The sequence below is a fragment of the Lingula anatina genome, chromosome 5 (genome assembly GCF_051362555.1).
Source record: "Lingula anatina isolate TDL-2025a chromosome 5, LinAna3.0, whole genome shotgun sequence".
In the NCBI taxonomy this organism is placed as follows: Eukaryota; Metazoa; Brachiopoda; class Lingulata; order Lingulida; family Lingulidae; genus Lingula; species Lingula anatina.
This window is the reverse complement of record NC_141771.1, coordinates 20,084,692-20,099,325: the sequence shown is the minus strand read 5'-3', so window position 1 is coordinate 20,099,325 and position 14,634 is coordinate 20,084,692. Positions and strand designations below refer to the sequence as shown.

The 14,634-nt window shown below is 34.2% G+C and overlaps 1 long non-coding RNA gene across 1 annotated transcript; it reads right to left on the bottom strand.

Annotated features, from left to right (window-relative positions):
* Positions 1-6,634: 6,634 nt before the first annotated feature.
* Positions 6,635-9,189, bottom strand: LOC106151469 (uncharacterized). The gene is made up of 3 exons (XR_001237227.3): positions 9,013-9,189; positions 8,739-8,827; positions 6,635-7,520 (listed from the first exon to the last, which is right to left on the bottom strand). It is a non-coding gene; the product is annotated as an uncharacterized LOC106151469 (long non-coding RNA).
* Positions 9,190-14,634: the final 5,445 nt, after the last annotated feature.

Genomic DNA, 14,634 nt, shown 5'->3' with positions numbered 1-14,634 from the left:
AGACTAGCCCGCATTTTTGAGGTTGATATTTTGCCAGTGGTCCCTCGACTCGAGTACTTAGACTTTCTATGAGCCCGTACGTGTGTTTGCTAGTCCTCACTCAGGGGCGGATTTAGGCCGTCTTCTGGGTCTTCCGGAAGACGGTCAGATTTTCAGGTTTACATTGACGGGAATCTATTTTTTTCTGTCGGAAGACGGTCAAAAATAAAGGGTGAATCAATAAAGATAATTCAGAAGTCTGTCACAAAATATCTCTGGATCCGCCCCTGTCACTGATAGACTTGGTGGCGCAGTGGTTAATCTCAGTTCTGAATCGGTGACTTGGGGTTGATGCTCACAGAGAGCATTATTTAGGCTGTCCAGTAAGTAGCCAAGTGTGTGTGTGTGTGTGTGTGATTGTGTCAAACTGAACGAGGAATGTCGATATCCACAGATGACTCTTTCGTAATTATTCCACCATTCGACATAAGCAATGGCCGTTTTACTGCTAGTGGGTATTTTACTAAGTTTAATATTAGCTGAAGATTTGTCAGTTTACATACATGCTTGCACCCGATCTACCTATTGTATACTGTATATACATGTATAAAATTCTTAGGGCTCAGTCCCAATGAAAACACCTACTGACGTTGAGTAGAATACGGAAGCTGTTGATAAAATGAGTCCGTTGGGAACAAGAAGAAACGTGTTAATCGGTTTGTACAGCTTAAAAATCTAATTGCATTCAGCGAGAGTCTCCCTGGAGTTGGATAGATCTAGGTAGAACAATAGTTTCATTGGGAATGAGCCCTTGGATGGCTCTACTGGGTGTTTTTGTTACCCCCCGAAAGCCAATGTTTATTGTAAAACGTTCATATTAATTAGTGTGATCCGTGACTCGTGAATGCGACCTTTTATTTTTCATCATTCGTGTAACAAGACATTATATGCGGTGAGTTTTGGTTTGCAACTCGTGTTATCTGCATTTTCAATGAGATGTGGACAAGTTTGTAACAAGTTAGGGTCGTCATTTTCGACAAGCTACTGGTGGGTTACACTCACTCTCCCGTAAAGCAAATTAAACATTTGCTTTGTTTTCGTTTTTCTGATGTCAAGCAAGAAGGAGTTTTAAAATTATGTAAAACTAGTCGAAATGACAGGAGAAAACGAACCCAAGGACGCTCAGGATACGTGTACATGCGTTTAGGACCGGACCACAAGGTAGTTGTCTTCAAAAAAGCAAGTGCATGCCATGCTGTTTGATATAAGAATAAGGTCGTATATAGAGTTTTTATTTTGATCAAAAATGAATCCTATACAATGACCGCGTTTCTCTCACGGTCCCGTCCGTCGAACATGTCTCTCAAAGTGTGACCCCAAGCCTTATAATTATACTTTAGGAAGTCGACGTTTTTCAAATTTGAGCCGCACATTTGTGATTAGTTAAAATACTTACTTTATCAAAATAATACGATTCAGGGCTGGACCCTGAGGACGTGTGTTTTCAAAAGCACCCCTTGCTGCAGGAACAAAATAATAAAGTATATACAGTTTAATTTCAAAGGTTTCATGTGGGATCCATAGATATCTTTATGATGGGGATTCCAGTGAACAGACAGTTGTAAGGAAGTAATTACCAATCGGTTGAAGTGTCTCGTCTCATTGCGTGAAGTTAAGAAAAACCTGTCAGTGTGGAAAAAATCTGCTCAGTTAAAAATTATTGATATGGTTCATGGTCGAGAATAAAGTTTGGTTATCGCTGTTAGTTTTCTGGCAGAGTTCATATTGCAATTCCTCCAGCATCTTCGTCGGTCACCGTTTTCCGGTCCAATTTTCCTGGTCAATATCAGGATTGCTGTTATTTTCCCACTTTTCAGAATAAAAAGATTAAAATTGTGCTTCATGATGCCAATTGGGCCAATGTAAGAAGGATGTGATAAGAGGCGAGGCAATTAAGGACGCGTCAATAACATACATGTAAATCGATTTTCATGGTTTTTGTTTTATTAGACACTATTGAATACGATATTTTTGTTTATTTTTTATGTATATGATATACTTATTATTTGATATATTGTATATTTACTGTTATATATTCTTTTAAATTCTACGTATAATATTTATTTATTTATTTCTTCATTTATTTATTTATTTATTTACTATTTTTAATGAATGTGGCCAGTAATATACACTTAATAGCCGCAGTGTGTAATGAATTTAAGTTATTCAACACGTGTTTCTATACCAGCATCCATGACAACACCCGAGACATCTATTCAAAGGAGAAAACAATTCAAAATTGAGTCTGGGAAATGTAATTTTCGAGAAAGAGGCTATATACAGTGGATGTCTGTGAGTGTTTATTGGTATTTGTGTGTGTCGTGTTGCATTGTTCTTAATGGATTTAAATGCTCATGAAACTAAAACAATTAAATCTGAACAATCTGCTTTGTCTGCGACTGCAGCAAAGGATGTTTGTCCTCCAGATGGCGCTATAATTTTGGATTTTTATATATCTTGAGAATTGTGTTCCTAAGCACTTTTTATGTTAAGTCTACAGAGCATTTTAAATGGATTTTAGACTTATAATAAGCATATCATTTTAATATATTAAAGAATATATTATAGTAGTCTGCTGGTCAAACATGTCAAAAACTGTTCAGTGGACCACGGACAGCCAGTGACCTACATAATGGCGTGACATTTTGGGGAGGGTAAGGGTCTGGGATTTTGTTCTTCTTGTATATGTGAAAATATTTTAAACAATAATGGGTCCTGTTTATTTTTAGTTTGATTAATACTAAATGGTGTTCTTCGCGTTTCAGTTATTGATCAGTACTGAAAAGAAAAAAAAAACTTCATCCTGCCCCCCTCCCCCATGAAACTAATGGACCGTACAATCAAGAAAGAGATGTCACTTCTTCAGTTCTGAGTGACCAGGGAGTGGATATGAAGCTGCCAAGAAACTAAGTATATGGATATTTAAATTTCAACCGATTCAGAGCATCATTTTATGGAATTTAATTTTAGCATTTCATAATGACTTATTTGTGACTCATTTTAGAAAAGTATTTGGACACGTGCATGCTTTTAAGTGGTTAGGCCATTCTCCAATATTTTCCCCACGTAAAATTTCGCTTCCACCATAATTTCATCTATGCTTGTCCATAGAATTGAAAAATACAGTTTTGCTTTTCCGATAACTATATAAAACTTGTATAGTTTGTAGAAAATAATGACAGTCAATATTTGTATTTGAGAAATAATCAAGAAGGGGAAAATACTGTGGAGTGGCCCTTGAAAAACCCTAGTTATTGTGCCCTGTTTGTCACTGTATTCAGTGTCCTCATAGAGACGAAAGTTTAGCATATCAACATTATTATACTCATACTCGGTATACAGGCAAGTGTTGGGGCTCTTGTATCTCAAAACTGCCAGATCGCTTTAGACGGTAACACTTGCAATAATAGCTTTTCGTCTTGACGTAAGTAGGTCAATGTGGTGCCACGCTTGTAAAACGAGAGAAAAAGTAGCGATATTACGCACAGTTTTTAGTGTTAACAAGTTTGAATGACATTTAAATTTAAAGATCGAGACAATTGCTTAATTCATTGACTGGAATGAATAATGCCCCTTGGGCATTTTGAAGATAAGGAAGGTTTCTGTTGAAAATCGGCATGACCGGATAATTTTTACGAAAGTTGCTGTATTTTATTTATTTTATATTTTTCTAAGTGTCAAGTCTGGTGTGAATATGTATGCATGTACAGTACGAAACGTTTTATTCTTATATATAACTAAAATTTGTAACATTCATTTGCTGAACAAATCTCAGAGTTGGGTTAAGATGAAGAGGCCAATTATGTAGTTGAAAGTTATTTCTTGTAAATTTTGCTGTTTTCTTACCAGCATCTTCCATTTCATCAACCAGATGATGCCGAACATTAGTAAAATGTTTATATTCTTGCATTTAGAAAAATGAATATTATAACAGTTGCATACCATTTGTAACAAGATTTCCTTATTTGGAAATAGATGAAGGGAATATTATGATCTGTCCCTCGGATTTTTACCCAGATTTCATACCTGTACATGTTGCATATGTTTTTATAATATGTAAATAGAGAGAGAGAGAGAGTGAGATAGACTATTCGGATATTTTGTAGATATTGAAATACTTAGTTTAGTATCAATAAGATCAACCATAAGACAAGTAGTCGAGTTCATAGTTTATTAATCAAATCGAATACGGAAAAGTTGGTGTCTTTTACATTTTCAAATAAAGCAGATATCAATTATTTTGTTCAACATAGTCAACGCTTGTAATGATGAACATATTCTGAAAAGACAATGTAGTTCAACAGGAAGATGTTTTAGAAATACATGAATACATAATGTAAATATGTTTTGTTCTCAATAAAAAACTTCTCAAATATATGCAAAATGTCTTTGTATTTTCATTTGTAACTACACGACTCAGCGGTAAAGTCCGAGTTTGGGGGTTCGATTCCTGGCTAAGGTACTTGGAAATAAGGAAGAGGGGCTTATAATTTGTTTTTCTTTTGGTTACTATAAGAAGAAAGTCTACCCGGGGAGGGTGGGTGGGAACAGTTAGAGGAGTAGGTAACGCGCTTGCCTCTGAGACAGAAGGTCGCCAGTTCGAAACCTGGCATTCCTGGGTCCCAGCAAATTACCTTTTGCAAAATCAAATAAGCACCTTGGATAACTACAAGAGGACCATACGATTTATTAATAACCAAATCGAGTCGATAGCTCACTCGGTAAGACGACAGGCTAATGGGCTATACGCCAAGCACGACTATGTGGAAAGCAGAAAGCCATGGGTTCGAATTAAGCTGAAGGTAACGACAATAATAAACACCACATTGACTTTTTGCATAATTTGAAAAGTAAATAAACGTTATTAAAATTTTACATCTTACACAGGATTTCAAAAAACTGAAAATCGTATTTTTTATCTATACAAATAGCCGCACCCGATACAACATAGCATTACAAATTTTAATTTAAAAAAATACAAATCGAGCTTAAAACAACTACCACTATTTCCAACTAAAACACATAGGTGATTCTATGCATTTTGAAATTAGCTGCTCAAACGACTAATTCTTTTGATTTTTTTTTCTTGAAAAATGTTACGGTGCACATAATACTAAGAAGAACATAAAATTCCCAGGGTTTTACCCAGAAATAATAAATAAATGAGAAGATTGACCGTGTAATACAGTAAACTTCTGTTCAAAAGTGACACCAGTGTAATTGTCTTATAAATGATTGCAAATTTCACGGAGGAACATTTTATCCAAATGCAGTGGCATCTACGATATCAAAAATTCAAAATGCATAGGATCTCTTCTACGTACTACCTCCACAAGCACGCATGCACTCAGGACTACACACCTTATTCCATGTCGTCATGCTGATTATCGCACGCAACACCTTAAAAATTAATTTTGTTAAGATTAGTGGCCCTTTGTATATGATAATTGTATATGTAGCTCGTATGTTGCGGCATTTTCTATCCTTCGCATCAAATCATAAAAAAACGTGGTTGCAGTGAATGGCACATTTTTAGTTAACACTAGTTTGTCGTGCGAAACAAAGGCAGCATAAAGACATGATCGGTTTACAACCTAATCCCAGTTATAGCCATTTTTAAGAATTATATGCAACACAGTGAAAAGTTTACACAAAGATCCCTTTTCTCAAAATAAGTTAAATCATTCATTCAGCAAATTCTCATAAACTCGACTCTGGTCTCCAGTGTTATGTGATCAAGCAACAGCAAAAACAACCCAACAGGACTGATATCTAATTAGGACTTTTGATCTAAATCACCCCTTGAACCCTACCAAAAACAAGGACATGTTTATGTATTTTTTAATTTGTGTTATTTTTATTATTATCATCATTACTTTTTCAAAATTTCCTGTTGAATTGTTTTTTTTTTTTTATTATTTGCTGAAGAGGACTGAAAAAGATGACCGTCTACAAAGCTTCATTTTGATAATTAGGAAAACTCATTACTCTTTGCCACAGCTTATGTGCTAATCAAAATATGTCATCATAATAATACCTTCTATGATTTACTTATTTCTTGGTGAAGATCTATAAATTTTCTTTATGATATTGACTAAGTCTTGAATGACACACAAATCGACACTATGCTGGGAATTTTGGTAGTCCAATCAGAAAAGTTTTTCTCATCAAATATACTCGTATCTCCTCGCTGTAATACATGTAGCAAATGTATATTAATTTCGAAAAAAATCTATCCTACCCTTTAGTTTCATAGCGCAAAAGCAACAGTTTGTCCCCTTCCAGCACTGACAATATTGGTCTGTCACTGGGTAGACACACACCGTCAATACACCGAGAACCAAAGTCAGTTTATTCTTAGCTAGTATCACACCGCATATTCACAATTTTATTAAGATTCCAATACGTGTGGGCAAATTGAAATAACGTGAGCACATCTGCAACTTCATAATCCTGTAATTTCAGAAGTGTTATTATTTGTTATAATACAGTGTTTTCAATAAATTGTAGATTTACATCTTGTTCTCGTCTTCAACTGAACACAGTATGTCTAGAGAGCTTCCTGTATGTATTTAAGTGATGGAGTTGCGACGCATTTTCCTTCCAAAAGTTAACTTTATTAAAATTTCTTTTTTATATTTAGATAAACAGGCAATTTTTTTCAAGAGAACTTCGTCTTATTACATATTTGTCCACACGTTTAATATTTTACAACCGAACAGAAAGCCGGTCGTACTTGCACAGTGCTCTGCAATGGCTTACTGATAATTTTATGGCAATCACTTGATCGTTTTTGATAATTTTGTAACGATCAGTTAATCATATTGTTTCCATTCATCTCTTAACCAAGGCCAGATTTTATCGACATTAATTTTGTTTAAGAGCTATTCCGAAAGTGCCGTTTCAGGTTCAGGTTTGAGAACTGATGAAGAGAGAGCACTGTACTGCGACTAAGAAGCACGCGCACACACACACACACACACACACACACACAGTACTACAGAGGCGGATCCAGGATTATTTGAAGGGGGGTGCGAAGGCGAATATTTAGTATGTTAGAAGTCAAACGGTGCCATTCGGCAGGGTTTTGAACTATGATTCAGCTAGTATAAATTTTAATTTCAAGAGGGGACCACTGGTGTGATTTTTTTCAGAAATCGAAGGGGGGGGGGGGGACCCCTGACACCCCCTAAATCCGCCACTGTATTAAACCAGCAATATTCTGGTTTGGCGCTTGGACTTAGTCCGTGAATAAAACGCTCGTTAAGTTCGATTCTTGGGCTGATACACATATTGGTACAAAATATTATTACCCAAAGCAAATATTACATTTCATAACAAACGGCAACCCTGCAAATTAACTAGAAGACGAACTTCGCGGGCGAGACAATCTTGACAAGGGAGCCGGCGCTGGCCACTTAAATCTGATGTCTTTGATGGAAGACCCATCCAGGCACCCAGTAAGCGGTAGTTAGGAGTCACTGAAAATAAACAGAGAAATTCATATTAAAGTGACGATGCCTAAGGGTTTGATATAGTAATAAACATATAATCGTTACAAAAATACTATTTAATTTATACACGACAATATAGTAGACTTCAGGTAGATTTATTAGGCTATAAGGCGTATCCCTCCATGAGGAATATCGTGATGATGGCAAAGGTGCCCACACGTAACATTTTACACTTAAACCGCCGTGCCCTGTATACCAGGAGAGTTACAAAGTTACCAGTCCTCGGATTACGCAAAGGTTTAGGGCAAAAATCTGATAAAAGAAAACGTCTGAGTGATAGAAGTAAATTTCGATAGGTATTTGACAGAAGGGTCCGGTTGGCTGACTAGGATAATTCAACTGTAATTTGTTTCAGTGTGCAGGGACGTAGAGTTTTGTATCGTTTCGTTCGTAATGCTGTTAATTCCTGGAGGAGAAGGTTTACCTCCTAAGCTAGGGAAGGGCTACGCGCCTGCTGCACCCCCCCCCCCCCCCCAGGTACATGAAAACGCGTTACTACCCTCTTCCAGGGCCACAGATTGATATTTCATTACATATTCACATATAAATCTTTAGTTAAATGATAGGATTTTTCAACGCAATAGGTAGTATGATAAACTTTGATCTTCTTTATATTCCAATGCACTTACATAGATAATTCCGTTTTCGGAGTGCTAGCGAATTTAGGCCATCTTTTTAAATCAAATTCTTTACGCAAATATTTTAATACAGATTAGAAGATTATGGGGCGGATTGTAAATGTAATCATGAACATTTAAGTTAATAAAGGAACCTGATAGTACCAACAAAATATATATATCACGGCTAGTTCTACAGAGAAATTTTGTTTGTTTTCGGTTTACTGTAAATCTGAGTATACACACAATGGACAATAAAAGTGTCACCCCTTGAATCAGAGTAATCAAAATAGGTAGATCTTGAGTAGTTATAATGCCTGGTCTACTTATAATGTGACTAATGAGTATAAAACTGCTGTACCATGGAATTGTATTGTTGGTCTTTTTGTGAAATTTGATATTAATAAAATGATACCAGGAGCAAATCATCCCACAGTCATTTATCTCCCCCAAAGTATTGGTCCATTAGGGGTGACACTTCTATTGTCCAGTGTGTGTATTTTACTCTAAAAAATCGCTGTCGTGAATAATGAAAAGGGTGCCATTAAGGAGGTATGGATGTAGTTACCTGTCCAGTCGTGTTTAAGACGGATTTACGCGTTCAGAACTTTGGACAGCAGGAATAAACCATTCACTTTATTTTCAAATTCGCTCCCTCTGGAAAAGTAACAGAAAATAATTCATTGAAATTTCAAGCTCATTTTGGACCTCAAAAGCATTCACGCCAGTAAAATGTAGCCAATGGCACGCTATGCCTTATGTGGGAAATGCACCAATTTGGGGAAACATTTCGTCAACGCAAAATACACAGAGTTATCTTATATCGTCAACACAGTACTTACATGTGTATGTACAACAAACTGCTGCAGTTTTCATTGCCAAAATCTCGTTCTTCATACAGAAATTGTAGCAGTGCGTCATGAGGCTACTTTTTTCTCCATCTTCCCCTGACCTTGGTCCTTTCTGAACACCTCTCACCAAAATGCTCACCTGGATTACATAATAATAATAAACGGTTTACCACCTTCCGCACGGAAGCCTCGATTTAGTCTTTGTTATTGATAAAACACAGTCATGGGTACCTATTCCGGCAAGAGATTCCTGTTTGCTGAAAGTGCAATGGCAAAAATCCTATTTTAGTAATCTTGATACTTGCTGTCAGGGGATCAGGCAGAGCAATCAGATTTTATAGGTCGAATGAATGAACAAACACGCGGGATTGTGGTAGAGAAGACAGGACGCGAATTTTACCCAAACCCCAACAAACCATCTTGTCATGACTGTAAATTCCTAAGACAGATCTTCATTCCCAATGAATGAGGTTATTATTATTATTATTATTATTATTATTATTATTATTATTATTATTATTGACACAACGCAGTTACAACATAGCGTCGTATACTGCTCAAGCACTAAGATATCACATTCGGTTAATGACGCCCCTCAAGTGTCTTGTCATTTTCATTAAAGTCATTTATACGCTTACTCATATCAAGGAGTTATTGTAACTCCTTGCTTATATATGATCCCACATGTGCTTAGCTTTAGGTCTGTAGGAAAAATCTTAATTATTGTAATATTCAAACAAGTTACTTCATGTATTAGACTACTGAAAGAGTGGCAAACTACAAAAATATCGTCGTCATAAAAACTTCGCACTTTGAATTTGATCATATAATTATTAATAAAATACATTAATTAGAGGTCCCGTTTATTGTCAGATGCGTAGTGAGAAGATAACCGTTCATATACCATAGGAGAATTTTAGTGTAGGACTATAATCAAAGCGAATCGCATTTCTTTTATATGAATATTTACTTAAAATGATTAACGTGAAGAGAATAAGTACTACTTGTAGAGAAGATAAACAAGTTTGGCTTTGTAAGTAATGTGCTTTTTTACAGATCTAAGAACCCGAAACTAAAATACTTGCTTGGGCTGAATACATTCTGAACCTTTACTATTTTTCTTTCGTAGTTTATTCACCAAACGAAAGTGGAACATGATCGGAATGTCTCTAAATTCTTAAAGTTATAAACCTGTGACAAAGAATTAAGCGAATGAACAAATATCATTTGTTTAATGTCATACTTTTAGCCAGTATCTTGGCAATAACTTCGAAAATTTCAATCCATGCCTGAAGGTTAGCTTAAAGGTATCAACTGCTCTTTAGGCCCACCTTACAGAGAGCTGTACTCATATTGTAGGGTCCAAGGAATTGCAGAAACACCATTTCTACCCTAGAGATTTTGATAAAAATTGTAAGACGTAATCTGCAGACCATATGAGTAATAAATATGAAAAGGTATTACGGGGAGGGGGGTGGGAGTGGGGATAATCCGGCGCGTTTTCGAGGCGGTTGCGTACCGAAAAAAGCCACATTTATTACACTGCGTTATATGGGGATGTTGCCAAAACACCACTAAAATGACAATAAAGCAAGGGTTTAAAAGCGACCTAACGTGAATATGTTCTTAGTAGAAGTTAAAGAAATTTATTATATATATATATATATATATATCATGTCCAGCTTTTGTATTCTGAGAGATTGACAAATAGGGCTTGACAGTAGGGCTATTACATAGGAGGCACTTAAACGGAGACCCTGCAATGGCTATGGCCAATCAATTTTAATTAGTTATTAATTATTATTTATTTTTTTTAACATAACATATTTACAACGTGTGGGGTACTCATTTAGGCACTGTAGGAAGCTTCTTTCTTTATAATAATAATAATAAAAATAAAAAAAACAGTGCTAGAATAATCCAGAAAAACAGCATTATTTTCTTTATTGCATTTTTAATCACAATCTCAATTTGTATTTGTATAGTCCTGCCCAGTACAATGTTATGTACGGCCTATTTACTATGTTAAATGATTTAAGTTTTTATTTTTGATTAGTAATGATAACATGTTTAATTTCGTTGCCAAGACCTGCAGCCGATTTTTAGAAATAATGAGAGATTTTATCTATAAATAATACTTAAGGGTATATTTTACGTGATATCCAGTCTCTCAGAGTTCTATAAAAAACTACAATGTTTTACTGCTTTGAATTTTGTACTTCTTTTTATATGGTTGAGACCAATATAAAATATCTTGAAAAAAATATCATATAAATACAACAACAACTCTTCTGGCCAACCATAATTATTTATTACATACAACTTATACAGTGTCAGCACATGTTCAATATATATCCTTCATGTTATGTATAAAACAGTTCATTTAACACTGGCAGTATTCTTTATAACTAAACCATGAGTAAACTTGGATAAAACTAATACAGCTTACACCAGACACTAAAAACGGCACATTACAGGTACAATGTGTCAGCACACTTTCCAAGAGCAAAACGTTACATAAAACTTATTTAGCTTAAATAATATTGTATAAAGTAAAAAATAAAAAAAAGAAAAGAGATATCTACCGCAAGTTTTACATTATGAAAGCAAATGGTTCTGTAGTTTGTTAAGTTAGGGTGGACATTACAGGTGTGTTAAACAGTAATGGCATAGACAGACAAAGTGACCAGAATATATAGACAAATATACCACCTGTATGTGAACATACTGGCACATTAAACAAATCATTTTAAAGAGACAGTTTCAATGTCATCCAGGTACGAAAAATGACACACATTTTAAAATGTTTTAAAAAATCAGAAATTTTCACCCCAATAACAGGTATGGCTTGTATCAAAAGGTTTTATCATTGTTCCCAAAGTTTAGGTTCTCTGAGCAATCAGGAATTCACACCAATGTTACAGCACACTTTCAATATTTTAAATAACACAAAAGTCAATTCAACAATTACAATATTCTAAAAGAGTAAACAGGGTACTCTGGAAAAAAAACAATATAACTGACAACATTGAAAATTACATTGAAAAAACTGAAAAATCTCATATGACTTAAAATAGTTAAACGTTAATAATTTTGTCAAATCTGGTCCAATATTTTTGAAATTTGTACAAATGATGCTTAACAACAATAAAAATCTGTAATAAGCTGATCAGTTGACTGTATCTAATGAAAAGTGTTTTAAGGACAATATATTTGTGAAAACTAAAAATTACATTGAAAAGACTGGGAAATTGCAGGACTTAAAATAGTTAAACGTTAGTAATTTTGTCAAAACTAGTCCAATATTTCTGAAATTTGTGCAAATAAAGCTTAATAACAATAAAAATCTGTGATATGCTGATCAGCTGCCTGTGACTAATTAAAAGTGTTTTTTTAGAACAATATATTTGGGAAAACTAAAAATTACATTGAAAAGACTGGCAAATTGCAGGCCTTAAAATACTTAAATGTTAATAATTTTGTCAAATCTTGTCCAATGTTTCTCAAATTTGTACAAATGATGCTTAACAACAATAAAAATCTGTGATTAGCTCATCAGTTGAGTGTATTTAATGAGCAGTGTCTTTGAGGACAATATATTTCGGACAACTAAAAAATTACATTGAAAAGATTGGTAAATCGCAGGACTTAAAATAGTTAAATGCTAATTATTTTGTCAAAAAAGGTCCAATATATCTGAAATTTGTACAAATGATGCTTAACAATAATAAAAATCTGTGATAAGCTGATCAGTTGACTGTATCTAAGGAAAAGTTTTTTTTTAGGACAATATATTTCGAACAACTATAAAATTACATTGAAAAGACTGGGAAATCGGAGGACTTAAAATAGTTAAATGCTAATAACTTTGTCAAAAATGTTCCAATATTTCTGAAATTGCACAAATGATGCCTAATAACAATAAAAATCTGTGATAAGCTGATAAATTGACTGTGACTAATGAAAAGTATTGTCTTCGGATGATAAACTAAAAAATTAATCATTAAAATTGATCATCAGAAGAGTGAGAATTAACCAAAACAAATATTTCAAAATTGCAATGTATTATTTACTCTGAAAGAAAACAGCAAATGTGATGATTTGAGGTTGTTTGTGTAGGAAGTTGCAAGTTACCTAAACCGTCATCTGGAGAACAATATATACCCATAAATGACTTCTCCTTACTACCAATGCCAGATGCAGATTACTCCTTACAATGGGATTCTGAAAGGGGTTGTTGTTATCACAATATCTAACAATGTCCCAAATCCTGCCAAATGTAGTGCACTGTACACATGGATGAGATATAGTGCTCCTCTTGGTCTTGTCTTTCACTGCCTGTTTTATCATGGTAAGGGTACTCTGGAAAAAGAACAATATAACTGAAAGAACTGAAAATTACATTGAAAAGACTGGCAAATTCAATGACTTAAAATAGTTAAACGTTAATAATTTTGTCAAATCTGGTCTAATATTTCTGAAATTTGTACAAAAGATGCTTAACAACAATAAAAATCTGTGATAATCTGATCAAATGACTGTATCTAATGAAAAGTGTTTTAAGGACAATATATTTGGGAAAACTAAAAATTACATTGAAAAGACCAGGAAATCGCAGGACTTAAAATAGTTAAATGTTAATAATTTTGTCAAATCTTGTCCAATGTTTCTGAAATTTGTACAAATGATGCTTAACAACAAGAAAAATCTGTGATAAGCTGATCAGTTGACTGTATCTAAGGAAAAGTTTTTTTTAGGACAATATATTTCGGACAACTATAAAATTACATTGAAAAGACTGAGAAATCGGAGGACTTAAAATAGTTAAATGCTAATAACTTTGTCAAAAATGTTCCAATATTTCTGAAATTTGCACAAATGATGCTTAATAACAATTAAAATCTGTGATAAGCTGATCAGCTGACTGTGACTAATTAAAAGTGTTTTTTTAGGACAATATATTTGGGAAAACTAAAAATTACATTATAAAGACTGGGAAATTGTAGGACTTAAAATAGTTAAATGCTAATAACTTTGTCAAAAATGTTCCAATATTTCTTAAATTTGCACAAATGATGCTTAACAACAATAAAAATCTGTGATAAGCTGATAAGGTGACTGTGACTAATGAAAAGTATTGTCTTTGGATGATAAACTAAAAAATTAATCATTAAAATTGATCATCAGAAGAGTGAGAAGTAACCAAAACAAATATTTCAAAATTGCAATGTATTATTTACTCTGAAAGAAAACAGCAAATGTGATGATTTGAGGTTGTTTGTGTAGGAAGTTGCAAGTTACCCAAACTGTCATCTGGAGAACAATGTATACCCATAAATGACTTCATCTTACTACCAATGCCAGATGCAGATTACTCCTTACAATGGGATTCTGAAAGGGGTTGTTGTTATCACAATATCTGACAATGTCCCAAATCCTGCCAAATATAGTGCACTGTACACATGGATGAGATATATTGCTGCTCTTGGTCTTGTCTTTCACTGCCTGTTTTATCATGGTAAGGGTACTCTGGAAAAAGAACAATATAACTGAAAGAACTGAAAATTACATTGAAAAGACTGGCAAATTCAATGACTTAAAATAGTTAAACGT